The sequence below is a fragment of the Hyla sarda genome, chromosome 8 (assembly GCF_029499605.1).
Source record: "Hyla sarda isolate aHylSar1 chromosome 8, aHylSar1.hap1, whole genome shotgun sequence".
In the NCBI taxonomy this organism is placed as follows: Eukaryota; Metazoa; Chordata; class Amphibia; order Anura; family Hylidae; genus Hyla; species Hyla sarda.
In genome coordinates, this window is record NC_079196.1 from 100,998,272 (window position 1) to 101,013,275 (window position 15,004).

At 43.5% G+C, this 15,004-nt stretch overlaps 9 pseudogenes; all 9 read left to right on the forward strand.

The window, feature by feature from the left end:
- Nucleotides 1–790: 790 nt before the first annotated feature.
- On the forward strand, nucleotides 791–1,054 carry LOC130289462 (U2 spliceosomal RNA; annotated as a pseudogene).
- Nucleotides 1,055–2,513: 1,459 nt separating this feature from the next.
- Nucleotides 2,514–2,780, forward strand: LOC130288137 (U2 spliceosomal RNA; annotated as a pseudogene).
- A 1,478-nt stretch (nucleotides 2,781–4,258) lies between these two features.
- Nucleotides 4,259–4,524, forward strand: LOC130288254 (U2 spliceosomal RNA; annotated as a pseudogene).
- A 1,475-nt stretch (nucleotides 4,525–5,999) lies between these two features.
- Nucleotides 6,000–6,263, forward strand: LOC130285921 (U2 spliceosomal RNA; annotated as a pseudogene).
- A 1,465-nt stretch (nucleotides 6,264–7,728) lies between these two features.
- On the forward strand, nucleotides 7,729–7,994 carry LOC130289341 (U2 spliceosomal RNA; annotated as a pseudogene).
- Nucleotides 7,995–9,473: 1,479 nt separating this feature from the next.
- On the forward strand, nucleotides 9,474–9,741 carry LOC130288501 (U2 spliceosomal RNA; annotated as a pseudogene).
- Nucleotides 9,742–11,205: 1,464 nt separating this feature from the next.
- LOC130289700 (U2 spliceosomal RNA) lies at nucleotides 11,206–11,472 on the forward strand (annotated as a pseudogene).
- Nucleotides 11,473–12,938: 1,466 nt separating this feature from the next.
- LOC130289446 (U2 spliceosomal RNA) lies at nucleotides 12,939–13,207 on the forward strand (annotated as a pseudogene).
- Nucleotides 13,208–14,686: 1,479 nt separating this feature from the next.
- On the forward strand, nucleotides 14,687–14,951 carry LOC130288542 (U2 spliceosomal RNA; annotated as a pseudogene).
- The last annotated feature ends 53 nt before the right edge of the window (nucleotides 14,952–15,004 follow it).

Below are 15,004 nucleotides of genomic sequence, written 5' to 3' on the forward strand. Positions count from 1 at the left end.
ATCGAATGAATGAAAGTCTGAATGACAGAAAGAAAAAAGGATGAAGAAAGAAGCATGAAGAAAAAAAAATGTATATGGAGTTGCTGACATGAGTGCAATCTACAAAGCCGTTGAGGCTGATCCTCATGGGAGGATTATTGCACCAGGACCCTTAGCACTTTTAAAATGCCATTCAATGCCACTTCTAGGGCTAGATGTAAACTGCAGATGACCATGTTGTGGTAGTTACCATGGATACCCAAGTGATGTGTGAGCTAACACATAGGCCCAACAGATTCCAAGAAGGCCAGAATCACCAGCGGCACCACCATCGGTTGTCAGGTCACCCGGATTCAGCAAATACCAGAGTCCAAAATGATGCAGGTTTATACTGTTAATTTTCAGTTTATCGTTACAGTTGGTGTTATTCCATGTCGGAAGGGACGCAGCTACAGCCAGTGGGGTAACTAGAGACAGGCAGGCAGCTATGTGCAACAAAGGTAGGCGTGTTGTTTTCATATGCAGATCTGAAATATTGTCTTATATGCAAGAGGAGGAGTGATGGGGGTTCAGGCAAAAGCCAGGCTATGGATTGCATTGCTAAATGCTCCATCAGAGTGCAATGGTCGCCTGTCCTTTTTTTAAGTGATGATGTGGGTTTAGCCTGTGCTGTATGTATGTATGGGTGGCTGACTGCCACCCACCCAGAGAGTGTATGGGAGGCTGGTTGGCTGCCAGCCTTCCTTCCATTCCTATGAGTAATGTGAGTGCTCATGAAGGGGACATGGTTGGGTCCACCCCTTTCCCGGTTATCTCCTCTAGGCCTTTTGGCTTAGATCAAGTGTAAAAAAAGAAAGGATCTTGCGACAGATCGCATCCTGAGGCACGTTTTTTTTTGTGTGAATACTTGCACTTGGGTGACTTGTGAGCACATACTGATTCATACGTTCCTTATCTGGAGACCATAAATTAAATGGATTTTTGAGAAAGGGAGCTGATTTGGAAGCTTGCTTCTGTCGCCCTATGCATTGACCCGATGTGGCAGTATTTTCGGGTAGTGAACAGTGCACCACCCCATTCCAGTGTTAAACAAGAAAGATTCTCATTTAATCCTCCGTGGGTGAGAATTTGAGTTTGAGAATTGGAGACCAAAATGATGAGTTGCACTGACTGGTTTATGAACGTCTATTCATTTAGCGTTTTAATGACCATGTTTGCACACTGATTGGTGTAAAAAAATAAAATAAAACTAAATAATAATAATCTAGCACACCTGTGCAGGTTTGACATGACATGACAGGTAGCTGTCTTGTGGGTGGTGCTGAATCCTGTTAAATGACGTGAGGGTCTCATGCCTATACACAAGGGTGTGTCATTGCTGTTGCTTGACCATGCATTGGTTTCTGTGGTCAGTGAATGATAAAAACAAAATTTACCATCCATTGATGGATGGGAAATCCGCCATGAGGCATTTGTTTTTAGAAACTGCTGCTCACAACCAATGTTGCAATGGAGTGTCTCCATCTGCTGGTGGTATTGGAAAGGCATTAGTGCTATGACAGGGTCTGAAGAAGAAGAAGAAGAAGAAGAAGACGGAAAAAAATATATATAAAAAGAAAAAGAGAGAGAGAGAGAGAGAGAGGCTGACTTAGTGAGTGAATGAGTGAGTGAGTGAGTGATTGAGTGAGTGAGTGAGTGAGTGAGTGAGTGAGAACAAATGAGTTAAAGCAAGTGAGTGAGAGAGATCAAATGAATGAAAGTCTGAATGACAGAAAGAAAAAAGGATGAAGAAAGAAGCATGAAGAAAAAAAAATGTATATGGAGTTGCTGACATGAGTGCAATCTACAAAGCCGTTGAGGCTGATCCTCATGGGAGGATTATTGCACCAGGACCCTTAGCACTTTTAAAATGCCATTCAATGCCACTTCTAGGGCTAGATGTAAACTGCAAATGACCATGTTGTGGTAGTTACCATGGATACCCAAGTGATGTGTGAGCTAACACATAGGCCTAACAGATTCCAAGAAGGCCAGAATCACCAGCGGCACCACCATCGATTGTCAGGTCACCCGGATTCAGCAAATACCAGAGTCCAAAATGATGCAGGTTTATACTGTTAATTTTCAGTTTATCGTTACAGTTGGTGTTATTCCATGTCGGAAGGGACGCAGCTACAGCCAGTGGGGTAACTAGAGACAGGCAGGCAGCTATGTGCAACAAAGGTAGGCGTGTTGTTTTCATATGCAGATCTGAAATATTGTCTTATATGCAAGAGGAGGAGTGATGGGGGTTCAGGCAAAAGCCAGGCTATGGATTGCATTGCTAAATGCTCCATCAGAGTGCAATGGTCGCCTGTCCTTTTTTTAAGTGATGATGTGGGTTTAGCCTGTGCTGTATGTATGTATGGGTGGCTGACTGCCACCCACCCAGAGAGTGTATGGGAGGCTGGTTGGCTGCCAGCCTTCCTTCCATTCCTATGAGTAATGTGAGTGCTCATGAAGGGGACATGGTTGGGTCCACCCCTTTCCCGGTTATCCCCTCTAGGCCTTTTGGCTTAGATCAAGTGTAAAAAAAGAAAGGATCTTGCGACAGATCGCACCCTGAGGCACGTTTTTTTTTTTTGTGTGAATACTTGCACTTGGGTGACTTGTGAGCACATACTGATACATATGTTCCCTATCTGGGGACCATAAATTAAATGGATTTTTGAGAAAGGGAGCTGATTTGGAAGCTTGCTTCTGTCGCCCTATGCATTGACCCGATGTGGCAGTATCTTCGGGTAGTGAACAGTGCACCACCCCATTCCAGTGTTAAACAAGAAAGATTCTCATTTAATCCTCCGTGGGTGAGAATTTGAGTTTGAGAATTGGAGACCAAAATGATGAGTTGCACTGACTGGTTTATGAACGTCTATTCATTTAGCGTTTTAATGACCATGTTTGCACACTGATTGGTGTAAAAAAATAAAATAAAACTAAATAATAATAATCTAGCACACCTGTGCAGGTTTGACATGACATGACAGGTAGCTGTCTTGTGGGTGGTGCTGAATCCTGTTAAATGACGTGAGGGTCTCATGCCTATACACAAGGGTGTGTCATTGCTGTTGCTTGACCATGCATTGGTTTCTGTGGTCAGTGAATGATAAAAACAAAATTTACCATCCATTGATGGATGGGAAATCCGCCATGAGGCATTTGTTTTTAGAAACTGCTGCTCACAACCAATGTTGCAATGGAGTGTCTCCATCTGCTGGTGGTATTGGAAAGGCATTAGTGCTATGACAGGGTCTGAAGAAGAAGAAGAAGAAGAAGAAGAAGACGGAAAAAAATATATATAAAAAGAAAAAGAGAGAGAGAGAGAGAGACTGACTTAGTGAGCGAGTGAGTGAGAGAGTGAGAGTGAGTGAGAGTGAATGAGTGAGTGAGTGATTGAGTGAGTGAGTGAGTGAGTGAGAACAAATGAGTTAAAGCAAGTGAGTGAGAGAGATCGAATGAATGAAAGTCTGAATGACAGAAAGAAAAAAGGATGAAGAAAGAAGCATGAAGAAAAAAAAATGTATATGGAGTTGCTGACATGAGTGCAATCTACAAAGCCGTTGAGGCTGATCCTCATGGGAGGATTATTGCACCAGGAACCTTAGCACTTTTAAAATGCCATTCAATGCCACTTCTAGGGCTAGATGTAAACTGCAGATGACCATGTTGTGGTAGTTACCATGGATACCCAAGTGATGTGTGAGCTAACACATAGGCCCAACAGATTCCAAGAAGGCCAGAATCACCAGCGGCACCACCATCGGTTGTCAGGTCACCCGGATTCAGCAAATACCAGAGTCCAAAATGATGCAGGTTTATACTGTTAATTTTCAGTTTATCGTTACAGTTGGTGTTATTCCATGTCGGAAGGGACGCAGCTACAGCCAGTGGGGTAACTAGAGACAGGCAGGCAGCTATGTGCAACAAAGGTAGGCGTGTTGTTTTCATATGCAGATCTGAAATATTGTCTTATATGCAAGAGGAGGAGTGATGGGGGTTCAGGCAAAAGCCAGGCTATGGATTGCATTGCTAAATGCTCCATCAGAGTGCAATGGTCGCCTGTCCTTTTTATAAGTGATGATGTGGATTTAGCCTGTGCTGTATGTATGTATGGGTGGCTGACTGCCACCCACCCAGAGAGTGTATGGGAGGCTGGTTGGCTGCCAGCCTTCCTTCCATTCCTATGAGTAATGTGAGTGCGCATGAAGGGGACATGGTTGGGTCCACCCCTTTCCCGGTTATCCCCTCTAGGCCTTTTGGCTTAGATCAAGTGTAAAAAAAGAAAGGATCTTGCGACAGATCGCATCCTGAGGCACGTTTTTTTTTTTGTGTGAATACTTGCACTTGGGTGACTTGTGAGCACATACTGATACATACGTTCCCTATCTGGGGACCATAAATTAAATGGATTTTTGAGAAAGGGAGCTGATTTGGAAGCTTGCTTCTGTCGCCCTATGCATTGACCCGATGTGGCAGTATCTTCGGGTAGTGAACAGTGCACCACCCCATTCCAGTGTTAAACAAGAAAGATTCTCATTTAATCCTCCGTGGGTGAGAATTTGAGTTTGAGAATTGGAGACCAAAATGATGAGTTGCACTGACTGGTTTATGAACGTCTATTCATTTAGCGTTTTAATGACCATGTTTGCACACTGATTGGTGTAAAAAAATAAAATAAAACTAAATAATAATAATCTAGCACACCTGTGCAGGTTTGACATGACATGACAGGTAGCTGTCTTGTGGGTGGTGCTGAATCCTGTTAAATGACGTGAGGGACTCATGCCTATACACAAGGGTGTGTCATTGCTGTTGCTTGACCATGCATTGGTTTCTGTGGTCAGTGAATGATAAAAACAAAATTTACCATCCATTGATGGATGGGAAATCCGCCATGAGGCATTTGTTTTTAGAAACTGCTGCTCACAACCAATGTTGCAATGGAGTGTCTCCATCTGCTGGTGGTATTGGAAAGGCATTAGTGCTATGACAGGGTCTGAAGAAGAAGAAGAAGAAGAAGAAGACGGAAAAAAATATATATAAAAAGAAAAAGAGAGAGAGAGAGAGAGACTGACTTAGTGAGCGAGTGAGTGAGAGAGTGAGAGTGAGTGAGAGTGAATGAGTGAGTGAGTGATTGAGTGAGTGAGTGAGTGAGTGAGAACAAATGAGTTAAAGCAAGTGAGTGAGAGAGATCGAATGAATGAAAGTCTGAATGACAGAAAGAAAAAAGGATGAAGAAAGAAGCATGAAGAAAAAAAAATGTATATGGAGTTGCTGACATGAGTGCAATCTACAAAGCCGTTGAGGCTGATCCTCATGGGAGGATTATTGCACCAGGAACCTTAGCACTTTTAAAATGCCATTCAATGCCACTTCTAGGGCTAGATGTAAACTGCAGATGACCATGTTGTGGTAGTTACCATGGATACCCAAGTGATGTGTGAGCTAACACATAGGCCCAACAGATTCCAAGAAGGCCAGAATCACCAGCGGCACCACCATCGGTTGTCAGGTCACCCGGATTCAGCAAATACCAGAGTCCAAAATGATGCAGGTTTATACTGTTAATTTTCAGTTTATCGTTACAGTTGGTGTTATTCCATGTCGGAAGGGACGCAGCTACAGCCAGTGGGGTAACTAGAGACAGGCAGGCAGCTATGTGCAACAAAGGTAGGCGTGTTGTTTTCATATGCAGATCTGAAATATTGTCTTATATGCAAGAGGAGGAGTGATGGGGGTTCAGGCAAAAGCCAGGCTATGGATTGCATTGCTAAATGCTCCATCAGAGTGCAATGGTCGCCTGTCCTTTTTATAAGTGATGATGTGGATTTAGCCTGTGCTGTATGTATGTATGGGTGGCTGACTGCCACCCACCCAGAGAGTGTATGGGAGGCTGGTTGGCTGCCAGCCTTCCTTCCATTCCTATGAGTAATGTGAGTGCGCATGAAGGGGACATGGTTGGGTCCACCCCTTTCCCGGTTATCCCCTCTAGGCCTTTTGGCTTAGATCAAGTGTAAAAAAAGAAAGGATCTTGCGACAGATCGCATCCTGAGGCACGTTTTTTTTTGTGTGAATACTTGCACTTGGGTGACTTGTGAGCACATACTGATACATACGTTCCCTATCTGGGGACCATAAATTAAATGGATTTTTGAGAAAGGGAGCTGATTTGGAAGCTTGCTTCTGTCGCCCTATGCATTGACCCGATGTGGCAGTATCTTCGGGTAGTGAACAGTGCACCACCCCATTCCAGTGTTAAACAAGAAAGATTCTCATTTAATCCTCCGTGGGTGAGAATTTGAGTTTGAGAATTGGAGACCAAAATGATGAGTTGCACTGACTGGTTTATGAACGTCTATTCATTTAGCGTTTTAATGACCATGTTTGCACACTGATTGGTGTAAAAAAATAAAATAAAACTAAATAATAATAATCTAGCACACCTGTGCAGGTTTGACATGACATGACAGGTAGCTGTCTTGTGGGTGGTGCTGAATCCTGTTAAATGACGTGAGGGTCTCATGCCTATACACAAGGGTGTGTCATTGCTGTTGCTTGACCATGCATTGGTTTCTGTGGTCAGTGAATGAAAAAAAACAAAATTTACCATCCATTGATGGATGGGAAATCCGCCATGAGGCATTTGTTTTTAGAAACTGCTGCTCACAACCAATGTTGCAATGGAGTGTCTCCATCTGCTGGTGGTATTGGATAGGCATTAGTGCTATGACAGGGTCTGAAGAAGAAGAAGAAGACGGAAAAAAATATATATAAAAAGAAAAAGAGAGAGAGAGAGAGAGAGAGACTGACTTAGTGAGCGAGTGAGTGAGAGAGTGAGAGTGAGTGAGAGTGAATGAGTGAGTGAGTGATTGAGTGAGTGAGTGAGTGAGTGAGAACAAATGAGTTAAAGCAAGTGAGTGAGAGAGATCGAATGAATGAAAGTCTGAATGACAGAAAGAAAAAAGGATGAAGAAAGAAGCATGAAGAAAAAAAAATGTATATGGAGTTGCTGACATGAGTGCAATCTACAAAGCCGTTGAGGCTGATCCTCATGGGAGGATTATTGCACCAGGAACCTTAGCACTTTTAAAATGCCATTCAATGCCACGGGCTAGATGTAAACTGCAGATGACCATGTTGTGGTAGTTACCATGGATACCCAAGTGATGTGTGAGCTAACACATAGGCCCAACAGATTCCAAGAAGGCCAGAATCACCAGCGGCACCACCATCGATTGTCAGGTCACCCGGATTCAGCAAATACCAGAGTCCAAAATGATGCAGGTTTATACTGTTAATTTTCAGTTTATCGTTACAGTTGGTGTTATTCCATGTCGGAAGGGACGCAGCTACAGCCAGTGGGGTAACTAGAGACAGGCAGGCAGCTATGTGCAACAAAGGTAGGCGTGTTGTTTTCATATGCAGATCTGAAATATTGTCTTATATGCAAGAGGAGGAGTGATGGGGGTTCAGGCAAAAGCCAGGCTATGGATTGCATTGCTAAATGCTCCATCAGAGTGCAATGGTCGCCTGTCCTTTTTTAAGTGATGATGTGGGTTTAGCCTGTGCTGTATGTATGTATGGGTGGCTGACTGCCACCCACCCAGAGAGTGTATGGGAGGCTGGTTGGCTGCCAGCCTTCCTTCCATTCCTATGAGTTATGTGAGTGCTCATGAAGGGGACATGGTTGGGTCCACCCCTTTCCCGGTTATCCCCTCTAGGCCTTTTGGCTTAGATCAAGTGTAAAAAAAGAAAGGATCTTGCGACAGATCGCATCCTGAGGCACGTTTTTTTTTTTGTGTGAATACTTGCACTTGGGTGACTTGTGAGCACATACTGATACATACGTTCCCTATCTGGGGACCATAAATTAAATGGATTTTTGAGAAAGGGAGCTGATTTGGAAGCTTGCTTCTGTTGCCCTATGCATTGACCTGATGTGGCAGTATCTTCGGGTAGTGAACAGTGCACCACCCTATTCCAGTGTTAAACAAGAAAGATTCTCATTTAATCCTCCGTGGGTGAGAATTTGAGTTTGAGAATTGGAGACCAAAATGATGAGTTGCACTGACTGGTTTATGAACGTCTATTCATTTAGCGTTTTAATGACCGTGTTTGCACACTGATTGGTGTAAAAAAATAAAATAAAACTAAATAATAATAATCTAGCACACCTGTGCAGGTTTGACATGACATGACAGGTAGCTGTCTTGTGGGTGGTGCTGAATCCTGTTAAATGACGTGAGGGTCTCATGCCTATACACAAGGGTGTGTCATTGCTGTTGCTTGACCATGCATTGGTTGTCTGTGGTCAGTGAATGATAAAAAACAAAATTTACCATCCATTGATGGATGGGAAATCCGCCATGAGGCATTTGTTTTTAGAAACTGCTGCTCACAACCAATGTTGCAATGGAGTGTCTCCATCTGCTAGTGGTATTGGAAAGGCATTAGTGCTATGACAGGGTCTGAAGAAGAAGAAGAAGAAGAAGAAGAAGAAGACGGAAAAAAATATATATAAAAAGAAAAAGAGAGAGAGAGAGACTGACTTAGTGAGCGAGTGAGTGAGAGAGTGAGAGTGCGTGAGAGTGAATGAGTGAGTGAGTGATTGAGTGAGTGAGTGAGTGAGTGAGAACAAATGAGTTAAAGCAAGTGAGTGAGAGAGATCGAATGAATGAAAGTCTGAATGACAGAAAGAAAAAAGGATGAAGAAAGAAGCATGAAGAAAAAAAAATGTATATGGAGTTGCTGACATGAGTGCAATCTACAAAGCCGTTGAGGCTGATCCTCATGGGAGGATTATTGCACCAGGACCCTTAGCACTTTTAAAATGCCATTCAATGCCACTTCTAGGGCTAGATGTAAACTGCAGATGACCATGTTGTGGTAGTTACCATGGATACCCAAGTGATGTGTGAGCTAACACATAGGCCCAACAGATTCCAAGAAGGCCAGAATCACCAGCGGCACCACCATCGGTTGTCAGGTCACCCGGATTCAGCAAATACCAGAGTCCAAAATGATGCAGGTTTATACTGTTAATTTTCAGTTTATCGTTACAGTTGGTGTTATTCCATGTCGGAAGGTACGCAGCTACAGCCAGTGGGGTAACTAGAGACAGGCAGGCAGCTATGTGCAAGAAAGGTAGACGTGTTGTTTTCATATGCAGATCTGAAATATTGTCTTATATGCAAGAGGAGGAGTGATGGGGGTTCAGGCAAAAGCCAGGCTATGGATTGCATTGCTAAATGCTCCATCAGAGTGCAATGGTCGCCGCTCCTTTTTTTAAGTGATGATGTGGGTTTAGCCTGTGCTGTATGTATGTATGGGTGGCTGACTGCCACCCACCCAGAGAGTGTATGGGAGGCTGGTTGGCTGCCAGCCTTCCTTCCATTCCTATGAGTAATGTGAGTGCTCATGAAGTTGACATGGTTGGGTCCACCCCTTTCCCGGTTATCCCCTCTAGGCCTTTTGGCTTAGATCAAGTGTAAAAAAAGAAAGGATCTTGCGACAGATCGCATCCTGAGGCACGTTTTTTTTTTTTAGTGTGAATACTTGCACTTGGGTGACTTGTGAGCACATACTGATACATACGTTCCCTATCTGGGGACCATAAATTAAATGGATTTTTGAGAAAGGGAGCTGATTTGGAAGCTTGCTTCTGTCGCCCTATGCATTGACCCGATGTGGCAGTATCTTCGGGTAGTGAACAGTGCACCACCCCATTCCAGTGTTAAACAAGAAAGATTCTCATTTAATCCTCCGTGGGTGAGAATTTGCGTTTGAGAATTGGAGACCAAAATGATGAGTTGCACTGACTGGTTTATGAACGTCTATTCATTTAGTGTTTTAATGACCATGTTTGCACACTGATTGGTGTAAAAAAATAAAATAAAACTAAATAATAATAATCTAGCACACCTGTGCAGGTTTGACATGACATGACAGGTAGCTGTCTTGTGGGTGGTGCTGAATCCTGTTAAATGACGTGAGGGTCTCATGCCTATACACAAGGGTGTGTCATTGCTGTTGCTTGACCATGCATTGGTCTCTGTGGTCAGTGAATGATAAAAACAAAATTTACCATCCATTGATGGATGGGAAATCCGCCATGAGGCATTTGTTTTTAGAAACTGCTGCTCACAACCAATGTTGCAATGGAGTGTCTCCATCTGCTGGTGGTATTGGAAAGGCATTAGTGCTATGACAGGGTCTGAAGAAGAAGAAGAAGAAGACAGAAAAAAATATATATAAAAAGAAAAAGAGAGAGAGAGAGAGAGACTGACTTAGTGAGCGAGTGAGTGAGAGAGTGAGAGTGAGTGAGAGTGAATGAGTGAGTGAGTGATTGAGTGAGTGAGTGAGTGAGTGAGAACAAATGAGTTAAAGCAAGTGAGTGAGAGAGATCGAATGAATGAAAGTCTGAATGACAGAAAGAAAAAAGGATGAAGAAAGAAGCATGAAGAAAAAAAAATGTATATGGAGTTGCTGACATGAGTGCAATCTACAAAGCCGTTGAGGCTGATCCTCATGGGATGATTATTGCACCAGGACCCTTAGCACTTTTAAAATGCCATTCAATGCCACGGGCTAGATGTAAACTGCAGATGACCATGTTGTGGTAGTTACCATGGATACCCAAGTGATGTGTGAGCTAACACATAGGCCCAACAGATTCCAAGAAGGCCAGAATCACCAGCGGCACCACCATCGGTTGTCAGGTCACCCGGATTCAGCAAATACCAGAGTCCAAAATGATGCAGGTTTATACTGTTAATTTTCAGTTTATCGTTACAGTTGGTGTTATTCCATGTCGGAAGGGACGCAGCTACAGCCAGTGGGGTAACTAGAGACAGGCAGGCAGCTATGTGCAACAAAGGTAGGCGTGTTGTTTTCATATGCAGATCTGAAATATTGTCTTATATGCAAGAGGAGGAGTGATGGGGGTTCAGGCAAAAGCCAGGCTATGGATTGCATTGCTAAATGCTCCATCAGAGTGCAATGGTCGCCTGTCCTTTTTTTAAGTGATGATGTGGGTTTAGCCTGTGCTGTATGTATGTATGGGTGGCTGACTGCCACCCACCCAGAGAGTGTATGGGAGGCTGGTTGGCTGCCAGCCTTCCTTCCATTCCTATGAGTTATGTGAGTGCTCATGAAGGGGACATGGTTGGGTCCACCCCTTTCCCGGTTATCCCCTCTAGGCCTTTTGGCTTAGATTAAGTGTAAAAAAAGAAAGGATGTTGCGACAGATCGCATCCTGAGGCACGTTTTTTTTTTTTGTGTGAATACTTGCACTTGGGTGACTTGTGAGCACATACTGATACATACGTTCCCTATCTGGGGACCATAAATTAAATGGATTTTTGAGAAAGGGAGCTGATTTGGAAGCTTGCTTCTGTCGCCCTATGCATTGACCCGATGTGGCAGTATCTTCGGGTAGTGAACAGTGCACCACCCCATTCCAGTGTTAAACAAGAAAGATTCTCATTTAATCCTCCGTGGGTGAGAATTTGCGTTTGAGAATTGGAGACCAAAATGCTGAGTTGCACTGACTGGTTTATGAACGTCTATTCATTTAGTGTTTTAATGACCATGTTTGCACACTGATTGGTGTAAAAAAATAAAATAAAACTAAATAATAATAATCTAGCACACCTGTGCAGGTTTGACATGACATGACAGGTAGCTGTCTTGTGGGTGGTGCTGAATCATGTTAAATGACGTGAGGGTCTCATGCCTATACACAAGGGTGTGTCATTGCTGTTGCTTGACCATGCATTGGTCTCTGTGGTCAGTGAATGATAAAAACAAAATTTACCATCCATTGATGGATGGGAAATCCGCCATGAGGCATTTGTTTTTAGAAACTGCTGCTCACAACCAATGTTGCAATGGAGTGTCTCCATCTGCTGGTGGTATTGGAAAGGCATTAGTGCTATGACAGGGTCTGAAGAAGAAGAAGAAGAAGAAGAAGACAGAAAAAAATATATATAAAAAGAAAAAGAGAGAGAGAGAGAGAGACTGACTTAGTGAGCGAGTGAGTGAGAGAGTGAGAGTGAGTGAGAGTGAATGAGTGAGTGAGTGATTGAGTGAGTGAGTGAGTGAGAACAAATGAGTTAAAGCAAGTGAGTGAGAGAGATCGAATGAATGAAAGTCTGAATGACAGAAAGAAAAAAGGATGAAGAAAGAAGCATGAAGAAAAAAAAATGTATATGGAGTTGCTGACATGAGTGCAATCTACAAAGCCGTTGAGGCTGATCCTCATGGGATGATTATTGCACCAGGACCCTTAGCACTTTTAAAATGCCATTCAATGCCACGGGCTAGATGTAAACTGCAGATGACCATGTTGTGGTAGTTACCATGGATACCCAAGTGATGTGTGAGCTAACACATAGGCCCAACAGATTCCAAGAAGGCCAGAATCACCAGCGGCACCACCATCGGTTGTCAGGTCACCCGGATTCAGCAAATACCAGAGTCCAAAATGATGCAGGTTTATACTGTTAATTTTCAGTTTATCGTTACAGTTGGTGTTATTCCATGTCGGAAGGGACGCAGCTACAGCCAGTGGGGTAACTAGAGACAGGCAGGCAGCTATGTGCAACAAAGGTAGGCGTGTTGTTTTCATATGCAGATCTGAAATATTGTCTTATATGCAAGAGGAGGAGTGATGGGGGTTCAGGCAAAAGCCAGGCTATGGATTGCATTGCTAAATGCTCCATCAGAGTGCAATGGTCGCCTGTCCTTTTTTTAAGTGATGATGTGGGTTTAGCCTGTGCTGTATGTATGTATGGGTGGCTGACTGCCACCCACCCAGAGAGTGTATGGGAGGCTGGTTGGCTGCCAGCCTTCCTTCCATTCCTATGAGTTATGTGAGTGCTCATGAAGGGGACATGGTTGGGTCCACCCCTTTCCCGGTTATCCCCTCTAGGCCTTTTGGCTTAGATCAAGTGTAAAAAAAAGAAAGGATCTTGCGACAGATCGCATCCTGAGGCACGTTTTTTTTTTTTTGTGTGAATACTTGCACTTGGGTGACTTGTGAGCACATACTGATACATACGTTCCCTATCTGGGGACCATAAATTAAATGGATTTTTGAGAAAGGGAGCTGATTTGGAAGCTTGCTTTTGTCGCCCTATGCATTGACCCGATGTGGCAGTATCTTCGGGTAGTGAACAGTGCACCACCCCATTCCAGTGTTAAACAAGAAAGATTCTCATTTAATCCTCCGTGGGTGAGAATTTGCGTTTGAGAATTGGAGACCAAAATGATGAGTTGCACTGACTGGTTTATGAACGTCTATTCATTTAGCGTTTTAATGACCATGTTTGCACACTGATTGGTGTAAAAAAATAAAATAAAACTAAATAATAATAATCTAGCACACCTGTGCAGGTTTGACATTACATGACAGGTAGCTGTCTTGTGGGTGGTGCTGAATCCTGTTAAATGACGTGAGGGTCTCATGCCTATACACAAGGGTGTGTCATTGCTGTTGCTTGACCATGCATTGGTTTCTGTGGTCAGTGAATGATAAAAACAAAATTTACCATCCATTGATGGATGGGAAATCCGCCATGAGGCATTTGTTTTTAGAAACTGCTGCTCACAACCAATGTTGCAATGGAGTGTCTCCATCTGCTGGTGGTATTGGAAAGGCATTAGTGCTATGACAGGGTCTGAAGAAGAAGAAGAAGACGGAAAAAAATATATATAAAAAGAAAGAGAGAGAGAGAGAGAGAGAGACTGACTTAGTGAGCGAGTGAGTGAGAGAGTGAGAGTGAGTGAGAGTGAGTGAGAGTGAATGAGTGAGTGAGTGAGTGATTGAGTGAGTGAGTGAGTGAGAACAAATGAGTTAAAGCAAGTGAGTGAGAGAGATCGAATGAATGAAAGTCTGAATGACAGAAAGAAAAAAGGATGAAGAAAGAAGCATGAAGAAAAAAAAATGTATATGGAGTTGCTGACATGAGTGCAATCTACAAAGCCGTTGAGGCTGATCCTCATGGGAGGATTATTGCACCAGGACCCTTAGCACTTTTAAAATGCCATTCAATGCCACTTCTAGGGCTAGATGTAAACTGCAGATGACCATGTTGTGGTAGTTACCATGGATACCCAAGTGATGTGTGAGCTAACACATAGGCCCAACAGATTCCAAGAAGGCCAGAATCACCAGCGGCACCACCATCGGTTGTCAGGTCACCCGGATTCAGCAAATACCAGAGTCCAAAATGATGCAGGTTTATACTGTTAATTTTCAGTTTATCGTTACAGTTGGTGTTATTCCATGTCGGAAGGGACGCAGCTACAGCCAGTGGGGTAACTAGAGACAGGCAGGCAGCTATGTGCAACAAAGGTAGGCGTGTTGTTTTCATATGCAGATCTGAAATATTGTCTTATATGCAAGAGGAGGAGTGATGGGGGTTCAGGCAAAAGCCAGGCTATGGATTGCATTGCTAAATGCTGCATCAGAGTGCAATGGTCGCCTGTCCTTTTTTTAAGTGATGATGTGGGTTTAGCCTGTGCTGTATGTATGTATGGGTGGCTGACTGCCACTCCACCCAGAGAGTGTATGGGAGGCTGGTTGGCTGCCAGCCTTCCTTCCATTCCTATGTGTAATGTGAGTGCTCATGAAGGGGACATGGTTGGGTCCACCCCTTTCCCGGTTATCCCCTCTAGGCCTTTTGGCTTAGATCAAGTGTAAAAAAAAGAAAGGATCTTGCGACAGATCGCATCCTGAGGCACGTTTTTTTTTGTGTGAATACTTGCACTTGGGTGACTTGTGAGCACATACTGATACATACGTTCCCTATCTGGGGACCATAAATTAAATGGATTTTTGAGAAAGGGAGCTGATTTGGAAGCTTGCTTCTGTCGCCCTATGCATTGACCCGATGTGGCAGTATCTTCGGGTAGTGAACAGTGCACCACCCCATTCCAGTGTTAAACAAGAAAGATTCTCATTTAATCCTCCGTGAGTGAGAAT